The 11,692-nt window shown below is 54.0% G+C and overlaps 2 long non-coding RNA genes across 2 annotated transcripts; both read right to left on the reverse strand.

Moving 5' to 3' along the window:
* Window positions 1-931: 931 nt before the first annotated feature.
* On the reverse strand, window positions 932-2,439 carry LOC120223268. Its single transcript, XR_005526254.1, has 3 exons — window positions 1,688-2,439; window positions 1,130-1,531; window positions 932-1,012 (listed from the first exon to the last, which is right to left on the reverse strand). It is a non-coding gene; the product is annotated as an uncharacterized LOC120223268 (long non-coding RNA).
* A 46-nt stretch (window positions 2,440-2,485) lies between these two features.
* On the reverse strand, window positions 2,486-4,277 carry LOC120223267. The gene is made up of 3 exons (XR_005526253.1): window positions 3,137-4,277; window positions 2,834-2,891; window positions 2,486-2,568 (listed from the first exon to the last, which is right to left on the reverse strand). It is a non-coding gene; the product is annotated as an uncharacterized LOC120223267 (long non-coding RNA).
* Between the last annotated feature and the right edge of the window lie 7,415 nt (window positions 4,278-11,692).

The raw sequence follows: 11,692 nt of genomic DNA on the forward strand, positions 1-11,692 counted from the left end.
GAGAGAGGGAGTCACAGACTGAAACAGGCTCCAGGCTCTGAGCTGGCGGTCAGCACAGAGCCCGACGCGGGGCTCGAACCCACGAACCGCGAGATCATGACCTAAGCGAAAGTCGGACGCTTCACCGACTAAGCCACCCAGGCGCCCCTAATCTTTTTTTTAATAGAGGGGCGTCTGGGTGGCTCAGTCGGTTAAGTGTCCAATCTTGATTTCGGCTTGGGTCGTGATCCCGGGGTTGTGGGATTGAGCCCCGCACTGAGACCCACGCTGAGCATGGAGCCTGCCTGGGATTCTCTCTCCCCCTCGCTCGTGCTTTCTCTCAAAAATAAAATAAAATCTTAAAAAAACAAATGAAACGGAGACCACTGGTTGGATATGCCCCTACACCAGACTCCTAGTCACCTAGCCAGGCTCTAAAACTGTCCTGCTTCCAAAAATGCTAATAACTCCAATTTTAAACAAAACTTAAGCTTTCTTCGTGTCAGCTTGACTTGATAGGTTCCAAGCTAATCAGCTGTATTCAAGCCAGCGGATGTATTGAAAAGCTATGTAAATTACTAATTCCAGTTACAATGGAAAGTGATGCACTTGCACATTCACGCTTTTCAGACGGAGCTGTCACAGCTGAGGGCGGCTTCTTAGCCACTTGCAGTGCGAATGTATCCCTGTTTCCAAGATGCTGGCTTCTCGGTAAGATCTTCAGCTCCAGTAAAGCTCTCTGAATTTTACTTTCCTAGCAGACCCACCTGAAGGACTAGATGGCCCAGGTAAGTGCAGACACACCACGTGAAGCAGGGAGGCACCATGCACCCCCGGGGACTAAGAAGACACCCTACAGTAAGGTGGACATCCCAGGCAAGAAGTGACAAACCTATGGAAGTAGACATCCAAGGTCAAAGCAGGCACAGCTGGGGCGCTAGGGAGACAACGCAGGTGACGAAACTGGGAATCACCCCCAAGGCAGGGGTGACGAGACCGGAGACTCGGACATCGCAGGTCCCAGTAGACACACCTGGGAGACCGGACGTCTGACGTCAGCACAGAACCTCACGGGGACCACGGGAGGCCGCCCACACCAGCGCAGGGTCCTGGGGAGCCAGGGGGCCAGGCCAGGTGGGCGCACACTCACCGAGGAGACGTTGCTGGTCAGAGTAGACGCACCGGAAAAAGATCCCCCAGGTCCGTGCAGACAACCTGGGGACTTAGAGACCTAGGAGGTCAGGGTAGAAGCAAATGGGAAAATGAAGATCTGTGCCAGGTTAGAGAGTCACCTGTTGTGAATCAGGCGACATCCCTGATCTTGGCTGACATTTCAGGGGAACAGAGAAGACACAGTGAGTAGAGTGACAACCAGATCAGGGTTGACCTATCTGGGGAAACGGAGTCATTCCGGGTCCCTGAAGATTAGACTAGAAATCAGAGTGGCGTCCCAAGCCGGGACAGACACACTCCGGGTGTTCAGGAAACAGGCCCAGTCAGTCGAGGCACACCTGAGGCGGCGAGAAGCCCTCCAGGTTTGCTACGGGAACACCTGGGAACGAGAGAGAATCCAAGTTTAGGACACACTCGGTGACGAGAGACGATCCCAGGTAAAGGAGAAGTACCTTGTGAATTACGGGGACACTGCAGTTCAGTGTAGACCCGCCTGGGGAACTTGGGAGACGTAACCAAATTCAAGTAGACAAACCTGGAGGCTTAGGGAGGACCCCAGCTACGTGTAGCTCCACGTAGGACACCTCTCCCGGGCCAGGGTGGACATGCCCGGGGAATGAGAGAAGTGCCCGAACTCCGTGCGGCCCCACCTGGGTGGACACGCCTGAGGAATCAGGGCTCCAGCCCAGGTCGGGTAGATACTTGGTGAACTTGGGGACATCCCAGACGACCGTAGAGACACCTGGTGAGAAGACGTCCAAGATAAGAGAAGGCACAGAAACGGAGACCCCGCAAAGTCAGAGACACCCCTGGGACATGACGGAGGCAGCACAGGTCAGCGTAGCTTCGGCTAAGGAAGCAGGGAAATACGCCAGGTCAAGGGCACTGCCTCTGGGAAAGCAGGCAGATTACCAGGTACTTGCAGATGCCTGAAGAGGTCGGTATACTTCCAGAGCCAGTGTAGACATGACTAGGGAATCGGAGGCCATCTAAGCCCAGTGGGGCCCTGACTGAAACTTAGCACAGACACACCTGCGTGAGTAGGGAGGCCGCCCGGTTTACAGACGACCTACCCAGGAAGCAGCCATCCCACCCGGGAGACAAGACGTGGCATGTGAGGAATTAGACGTCACAGCTCGGGGAAGACACTCGGGCAGGGAGAGAGTAAGGTCCCGAGTAAGAGCGTCACCCCTGTCGATATCTGAGGGAAGTTTAGCGCAGACTCTCTAGACCCTCACGGAGGACGAGGGGGAGACGTACCAAGTGAGAGAACGCGACTGGGACCCGAGGAGGCTTCCCGCGTCAGCGCGGACACAGCCGGGAAAGTGGGCACGAACCAGGCCAGAGCAGGCTCACCCGCGGAATCGGGTCCGACGCCCGAGTGGACAGACTTGCCTGGGGGACCGAGGGGCCGTCCTAGAGGAAAGCACGCACACAGGAAGTGTCAGAATAATCCCATTTCTGCGCACATACACGAGCTGTTGTGGGTACATCCCAGGTAGGGGTAGAAACACCCGGGCACTTGGGAGTCATCCCGGGCGAGGGATGACCCCCCTGGGGTATGAGAGGTGTGTCCCAGGTGAGGACAGACAAACACGGAGAGAAAGACAGCCCAGGGAGTATCCCACGAAAGAGCACTGGTTGCTTGGAATTAGTGAGCTGAGGGTCAGTGTGGACTCACGTAAGGAACTATGTATACACAGCAGGGCAGGATACACACTCCTTGGGAATACGTGGATCTGCCAAGTCACAAAAGACCCCCATTAAGAATTAGGGAGACGTCCCACGTCGGTGTAGACCACCCTGGGGAAATTGAGGGGTTTCAAGGTCAGTGGAGACATAATTTGGAAATTAGGGAGACACCAGGGGATTTAAGGAGACCTATCTGGTCACAGAAGACACACCACAGGAAACGGGAAGAAATCCATGGTCAGTTCAGACTGTCCGAGGGGTTCGGGAACTATCCAGGTCAGGGGGGACGTACCTGGAGATGTAGAAAAACATCCACGGTCTGAGCAGAGACACAGGGGAAGTACGGAGACCCGCCGGATACGCAGAGCCATCACCTCTCAGTGTGACGTCCCAGGGGGTTGGGGAAACATCGGGAGATCAGAGTAGACACACTCGTGTAACTAGGGAGACCGCCAGTGTCAAAATCCACAAAACTGGGGAACAGGGAGACATCACAGGTTAGCGTAGAAACACCCAGTAAATAAAGTGACGTCCCAGGTCTGCGGGACAGAGCTGGGACGTGAAGGACACACCCAAGGTCGTTGCAGATGCTCCCGGGAATGCAGAGAGCCGTCCCAGGGCTGCGTGCACACGCCCGGAGCACTAAGCAGGCACGAGGGAGCTGGAAAGGCCCAGAGCACGGAAGACGCAGCTGGGAAGCGAGGGGGAGTTCCAGGGGCAGCTGGGAGGAGGCACAGCTGGGGAGTCCGGGGGATCCCACACCACGCTCAACAGACAGCGATATGGGGCATCTAATGACAGTGTGGACGCGCCAGGGAATTAGGGAGTTATCCCAGGTCGTGTAGACACAAGTAGGGAATTAGGAAGATCTGCCCGGTCTGCGTAGACACCTCTGACGTATGTGGAGTTATCCCAGGTTCGCGAGGGACACCTGCACAATTAGGAAGCTGTCCCAGGTCAGCGCGGACACACTTGTGGTAGGGACACATCCCGTGTCGGTGAACACAGAGCTGTGGGAATGACAGGACAGCCCACGTCAGTGTCATATCTTGAGATGTAGGGGACATCTCGGTTTTGTGTAGACGTGTTTGGTTAAGTAGGGAGACATCGCAGGGCAGAAGTGCCCTTGTGGGCGGTAAGCAAATACCCTACGTCAGAATACACACACCCGGGGTATTGGTGAAGCATCCGAAGACCGTGTAAGCACACTTGGGACAGGCTGGAGACGCCAAAGCCAGAATAGACACCCATGGGGAAGCAGAGGGTAGTCGCAGTGTAGACATGCCTGCGTCACTGGGAAGACATCCCAGGCAGGGCAGACACACGTGGAGACCCGGGAGATCACCCATTTCAGTTTAGATCCTCTCGCCCTGATAGACATTTGTCCCAAGTCAGTGTAGACACACAGGAGGGTCTAGAGAGCCATCACTGGTCAGGACAGACACTGCTGCAGTTAGAAAGGCAACACACCTAAGCCACAGATACGACCACACGAGTGTAGACACACCTGGACTATCAGGAGCTATGTAAGAAAATCCAGGAGAACAGGGAGACACACGAGGCTTGAGGAGACACACAATCAGAATTAAGGCGATCTCTCGTGAGAAAACGTGCCCGGACAATTAGGGAGACACCCCACAGTGGTGTAGACAACCAAGTTAAGTATACACACACGTGGGGGACTCGGGGGATACCCCGGTCAGGGCCGACGCTCCCGGAAAGCAGACGTCCCAGGCCACGGTAGACGTCCTCGGGATAGGAGAGCGCCATCCCGGATCGGGGCGGACGCATCTGTACGGAGAGAGGAAGTAAGATTAGAGCAAAACCCCTGGGGTCCCACGTGCCGCCCCAGGTCAGAGAAGGCACCCGGCACAGACCCCGGTCAGTGCTCACTCACCTGAGGAATTAGGGAATCCTCTGAAGTCAGTGTAAACATTCCTAGGGAACTACGGAAACACCCAGATCAAGATAAAAACACCTGTGAATTGGGGCACCTGAGGGCTCAGTTGGTTAAGCGTCCACCTTTGGCTCAGGTCATGATCTCCGGGTTTGTGGGTTCGAGCCCCGCGTCAAACTCTGTGATGCCAGCTCGGAGCCTGGAGCTGCTTTGGATTCTGTGTCTCCCTCTGTCTCTGTCCCTCCCCTGCTCATGTTCTCTCTCTCTCTCTCTCCTAGAAATAAAAATATTTAAAAAAATAAAAAAAAATAAGAATTTAAAAAACACCCGTGGATCTATGAAGGTACACCATGTCAGAGTCGACACACCTGGGAATAAAAGAGACATTTTTGGTCATAATAGACACACTTGGGGACTTAGAGAGATAGCCCAGGTCTGTGTAGACACACGTGGAGAAGTAGGGAGCCATCCTGAGTCAAGGTGACGCCCTTCGGGAACGAGGGAGACATACCAGATCAGGGATTTGAGCAGCACCCACACCAGAGAAGACACGGCTGGGGAACTAGGTGGGTCCCGTCAGAGTGGACACGGCTGGGGCCCTGGAGACCACCTACACCGGTGCACATGCTCCTGGGGACCCAGGGGAATAGCAGACTCACCGGAGAAGGAGGGAGACACACCGGAGAGTCAGGGCTGCCACCTTGGAGCTTCCCAGGCGAAACCTGAAGCCGGCATCCTACGTGGGGGGCAGGGAGGGACGACGGAGGCAGGTCACTCCGGGCTGGGGGGTGGCAGCTTTCACAGGCACAAGAACTCACATTCACAGGGTCCTGGGTCGATGCTGACGAGTAGGTCTCTTCACCCACTCGCCGAACGCTGGAAGTTGGTACAGAGGCCTTCACGGGGCTCAGTCCCATGTCGCCGTCTAGACAGTCTCAGCACCACATCGCAATCGAGGCTGTGTCCTCGGGGCAGCTTCTGGGAACAAAGCAGAGGGGGGCGAGCAGAAGGCACAGTCTGATGGGGGTGGGGGGGTGACGAGCCTCCAACTGCCCGGTGTAGCTCCTGCGGCAGCTGGCGGGCACGTCCCCTTGGTGACCACCTCCAACATTTTAGGTCCGAATAAACACGTCTTAGGGAAGAGAGGGGCCTCTCGTGTCGTGGAGACCACAACTGGGAAAGAGAAAGTCACGCCAGGTCAGGGAAGACGCACCGAGGGATTCTGGGGACACGTACAGTGTCAGAGTCAACACACCCGGGGGATGAGGAGGACTCCCGAGTCCCAGGAGACCGAACCCGGAGCTCGGATTCAGGGTCAGAACAGACACCTCGGGTTTATCGTGGAGACGCAGCCAGGCAGGTATCAGCAGGCGTCCGAGGGAAATAAGGAGCTCTCGGGGCACCCAGCAGTCATCCACGTTCAGTGTAGTCACAACTCGGCAATTAAGGAAACATTTCCAGTCAGTATAGATATTTCAAAGGATTTAGACATTCCAGGTCAAGTAGACACACTGAGGGAACTACAGACTTACCAGGTCAGTGTAGACATACCTGAGGAATTAAGACGACATCAAAGGTCAATACAAACACCTCTAGGACAACCGGAAGACATCCCAGACACACCTGGGGAATTAGGGAGAACCCCGCCCCCAACCGCAGGTAATTAGAAATATCTGGAAATTTAGAGCGACCACTAACATTAAAGTAGACACAAACAGGGAATTAGGGAGACATCACACGTCAGGTAGGAAATGCTAGGGAATTAGGGAGACCTGCAAGATCAAAGTAGAAAGAAAGGAATCAGACATCCTTGATAACAGTAGATTAACCTGGGGAATTAGGGAAACATTGTAGGTCAGTGTAGACATGTCTGGGGGATTTGGGAAATCTCCCGAGTCAGAGTAAACACGACTGGGGAGTTAGAGAAACATCCCACGTCATAACAGACACACCCGGGGCCCTAGGGAGTCATTCTCATTCGGTATAGACATTCCTGTGAAGTTAGGCAGACATCCTGTGACAAGGTAAACTCCTGAATAACTAGAGTTGTGTTCCAGGTCAGTGTAGACACATTTGTGGAATTAGGGAGACATCCCACATCACAGTGGACACGTGCAGAATCTGGGAGGCATCACTGGGCAGGGTAAACACCTGGGGAAGAAGGAATACAAGCCAGTTCGGAGTAATCAACTAGGAAGAGAGACATCCTTCCTCAGTGTGGTCAAGCCCGGGGAACTGAACAGCCAGACCGCACTGGACACGTGGGGAAGTAGAGAAACAGCCTAGCTCAGCGTAGAAACAACTGGAGAAGTACGGCAATACCCAAGGTGCGCGTGGACACGTGGGTGACGAGGTAGACATCCACGGCTGGGCAGACACACGTGGGCAAAATTGGGGAGCTATCTGAGGGCAAAGAAGACGAAGTGAAGGAACAGGCTGACATCCCCCGTCATGGGAGATACACAAGGAGAATTACAGAGACCCCCCGGGTCCGCGTACACACCGGAGAAACCAGGGCAACACCACTGGTTACATTCCGTGCCCTGGGAACTAGAGACATCCCAGGTCATGGGAGACACAATCTGGGATTTACACCAACATCCCAGACGAGTGGAGACACACCTGGGTTATTAGACTGACCTCTCAGGTCTGAGCAGACTGATCTGAGTGGTCATGGAGACACCCGAAGCCAGCGTACACCGTCCTGTGAAATCAGAGAGAGATCACAGGCCGGTGTAAGCACATGGGCAATTAGGAAGGCATCTAGTTCACTGCAGATGAAACTGAAGAATTAGGTAAATAGCGCTGTCAGAGTAGACACACGGGATGTCCCGAGTCCTTGCTGGCACATCTGTGGATTAGGCATCTCACGTCAGGACACACACCTGGGGATCTAACACACATCCCAAGACCAGTGTATACATACGGGGAATTAGGGAGATCTCTCAGCCTACTGTGGACCCACAATCCTCAGGGCAATGAGGGCGAGGTCCCTGGTCAGTGTGGACACAGTGAATTAGGGACGGATATACGCTGGCATAGGAAACATTCCAGATGAGACACACCTACAGAGTCAGGGCGGCAGAGAGGACACACCGGTAGTCACAGAGATGTCACGAATCAGTGGATACACACGTGGGGAGCCGGGGAAGCGTTCTAGGAGTGTGGAAACACCTGTGGAAGCTCAGAGACGTCCTGGTCACAGTAAGCACACCTGGGACATTAGGGAGACGTTCCTGTCGGTGTGGACACAGTACTGGGGTTAGTGAGATTTCCAAGGTCCGTGTAGACACGACTCAGGAATGATGGAGATATCTCAGGTTAGCGTAGACAAACCTGAGGAAATGAGGACGTATCCCAGGTCGGGATGACACAAGCAGGTAGTGAGAAGTCAGAGAGCCATGTGGATGTAATTACAGACAGAGATGAGGGGTCGCGGTACACACGGATTATGTCTGTTACCTACCAGGTCAGGTTACACGTACATCAGAGATTCTGGGGTCAGAGTAGCCAAAACTGGGGTACTGAGGGGGACAAAACTGAGTAATATAAGAGACCAGAACACAGTACACAAACCCGGGGAATCAGGATCACATCCCGAGCAGTGTAGACACATCTGGATAACTAGAAACATATCCCTGGTCAGTGTGGAAAAATGGGGAATTAGGGAGAAAACCCACACCCCAGTAGAAACATTTGATAAATAGGGAAACAACTCAAGTCAGTATAGACACTGGGAATATTGTGAGGGCTTCCAAGGTCAAGGACACACACCTAGAGAACTAGGAAGACATCAGGTCAAAGTCAACACACCGGGGAATTAGCGGCCATAGCAGGTCAGGATAGGCAAACCAGAGAATTAGGAAAATATTCTAGAAGAGCGTATGCATATGGGGGTTGCCGGAACACCCCTGCTGAGCACTGACACGCCTGGGGGTGTGAGAGACGTCACAGCAGGGGGGACTCTTCTAGGCCATCAGTGACGTCCCAGGTCAGTGCAGACGCTCCTGAGAATTAGGGAGGCATCCGAGGCCAGCGTGGACACGCGAGGAGTAAGGGGGACATCTAAGCAGAGCGGACACAGCTTGGGGACTGAGGGTAAAGGCAGGCACACCTGAGAGCCTAGGGGGCGTCCCGTGTCCCGGGAGACACCCTTGGGGTGCTGTGGCCAGTTCACAGGTCGGGGGCAGGCCAGCCGGGAATAAGGGAGACGTTCCATGTCAGTGGAGACACACTCGGGGAATTCGGCAGACCGCCCAGACCCGGGTGGAAACTTCCGAAGAGGAAGCGTCTGGTCCTCAGAGGAGACACAGCTGGGGAAGTAGGGAGCCGTCCCAAGGTCAGGCGGGTCCACCTGGGGGGCGGGGTGAGGGCGGACCCGCTTGGGGAACGGGAGAAGTGCCAGGTCGGGGGGCATCTGAGGACTAGGGGAGCCCCCCGGGGACGGCAGCCCTGCCTGCGTATTAGGGGGTGTCCCCTGTTCAGAGTAGACCCATCCAGGGAGTTAGGGGGACATCACTGGTTAGTTTGGACGAAGTGGGGAATCAGTACGGCACCCCAAATCAGGAAAGAACCTTTGTGGCTTCACAGAAACATACCAGTTCAGTGCGGCGACCGGTGGGCATGAGGGAGGCTACACGGCCAGTGTAGACAGACCCACGGAATTAGGGGGACACGCCTGGCCATGAACAAGGGGAAAATCCCAAAGCAGAGTGAACCCCCAGGAAATCAGGAAGGCGTCCCAGGCCAGTGTAGACGTACTTGTTTGGATTCTTCCTGCACCACGCCCGTGCATTCAGGGCTTACACTCCCCTCAGGCTGGCCTTTCTTGGGGAGACATCCGAAGTTTGATGGCCGGGGGACCTAATCTCGAAACGCAGACACACACAAGCTTGGGGGAGACAGAGTAGAAGCTGCGTCTTCACCCTCTGTATTCGTGGCACTAGCTTATCACGGTGCGTGTGGCTGTCATGGTAACGGGCGGTGGGGACAAGCATCCGGAAAAGCTTGGAGAAGCCCATTTTATAAGTTTGGACTCTTAGCTGCAAGACTGAAACCTGATTCTCGCTGACTTAAGAAAACAGGGCTCTTTTTTATTTTTCTCTTGTTCGCGTGCTTGAAAAGGCCGAGTACTGATGGCAAACACAGCTGCAGTCGGGCCTGGTCGCATCACGAGGCCCCCAGGCTCTGACTCCTTAATGTTTATTCATTTCTGAGCGCGCGCCAGCGGGGAGGGGCAGAGAGAGGGGGACGGAGGATCCGAAGTGGGCTCTTCACTGACAGCAGCGAGCCCGACGTGGGGCTTGAACTCACGGACCACAGGATCATGACCTGAGCCGAAGTCAGACGCCCAACTGAACCCCCAGGCGCCCCATCTACCTCCGTAACTGCAGCCGCTGTCTGGCTCAGGAGCATCACTGAAAGGCCCAAACTCAGGTTAGCTCCGGTATCCACAGGCCCAGACTCCAACCAGGTCACGCCAGCCAGTTCGTGCTGAATACCACAGAGACAAAGTACTGAGAGAGACGTTTGGCCAAATCTGGGGGTGTAGGGAAGGTGTCCCTGTGGAGTAACATGTAATCCAAGACCTGAACATTACACACCAGCTGAACCCAAAAGCGATGCAGGCAGGGATGACTGTGAACGCATGGGCTCTGGCTCCGAAGAACGGATGCAGGGCCGAGGCAGGGAACGTGTGAGTGCCCGGCCAGGGGCACCGTGAGGTTTTGTAAGGCAAGGCCGCCACGAAGGGTCAGGAAACTGTGTCAGCAGGACACAGGAGTCACACGATGCGGCCTGCTGGGCAGGGATGAGAAGAATAATGACTGTAGTGGGACATAAAAATTCCAGCCTAAACATCAGGAACAACTGCAATCACCCTTTAGCTTGCGAAAGAAAAGGGCCACGTGAGAATACTGTGGACAGCTGCCCACTGACAGACAGACACCCTACGTGAAGTGGACACATTTCTAGAACACACAAACCACCGAAACTGACTCAAAAAGAAATACAAAATCTGATGAGACCCTATGACAAGTGAAGAGACTGACTCAGTAATGAAAAATCGCAGGGGGTGCCCGGGTGGCTCAGTCGGTTGAGCATCCAACTTCAGCTCAGGTCACGATCTCGTGGTTGTGGGTTCAAGATACATGTCGGGCTCTGTGCTGACAGCTCAGAGCCTGGAGCCTGCTTCATATTCTGTGTCTCCCTCTCTCTCTGCCCATCCCGTGCTCACACTCTGTCCCTCTCTCTCTCTCAAAAATAAATAAACATTAAAAAATAAGAGAAAAGATTCTCTAGGACCTAACTTACAGACAGAATCTTAAACATCAAACCCACACAAATAGAGTAGAATGGGGGTTGCCAGGGTCTGGGAGTGACAGAAGTAGGAAGACATTGATCAGAGGCTACAAACGTTCAGGTCTAAGAAGAGTAAGTTCCTGGGTGCTGACGTACAGCACGTGACCACGGTTAGCAAAACCGTGCGGTGAACTTGAAAGCTGCTGACGTGGCAGAGCCCTAACGTTCTCACCGTAAGAACGATGACATAAGAGTAATCAAAGAGGCTAAGGATGTGTTAGCTAATCTTACTTCACTGAAGATTTAATATTAAGTCAAAACTATATAAAGCAATCTACAGATTCGATGAAGTATTTGCTAAAGTCTCAAAGGCTTTTTTTTTTTTTTTTGGCAAAAAATGGGAAACCATATCCTAAAATGCACGCAGGATTCCAAGTTATCCTAAATAGCTAAGGCAATCTTGAAAAGTAACCAAGTTGGAGGACTGACGTTTCCCTATTTCAAAGCTTATACAGGGGCGCCTGGGTGGCTTAGTCGGTTAAGCGTCTGACTTTCGCTTGGGTCATGATCTCGCGGTTCGTGGGTTCGAGCCCCGCGTCGGGCTCTGTGCTGGCAGCCAGCTCAGAGCCTGGAGCCAATTTCAGAGTCTGT

This window comes from Hyaena hyaena, unplaced genomic scaffold (assembly GCF_003009895.1).
Source record: "Hyaena hyaena isolate Hyena2069 unplaced genomic scaffold, ASM300989v1 scaffold_967, whole genome shotgun sequence".
NCBI classification, from domain to species: Eukaryota; Metazoa; Chordata; class Mammalia; order Carnivora; family Hyaenidae; genus Hyaena; species Hyaena hyaena.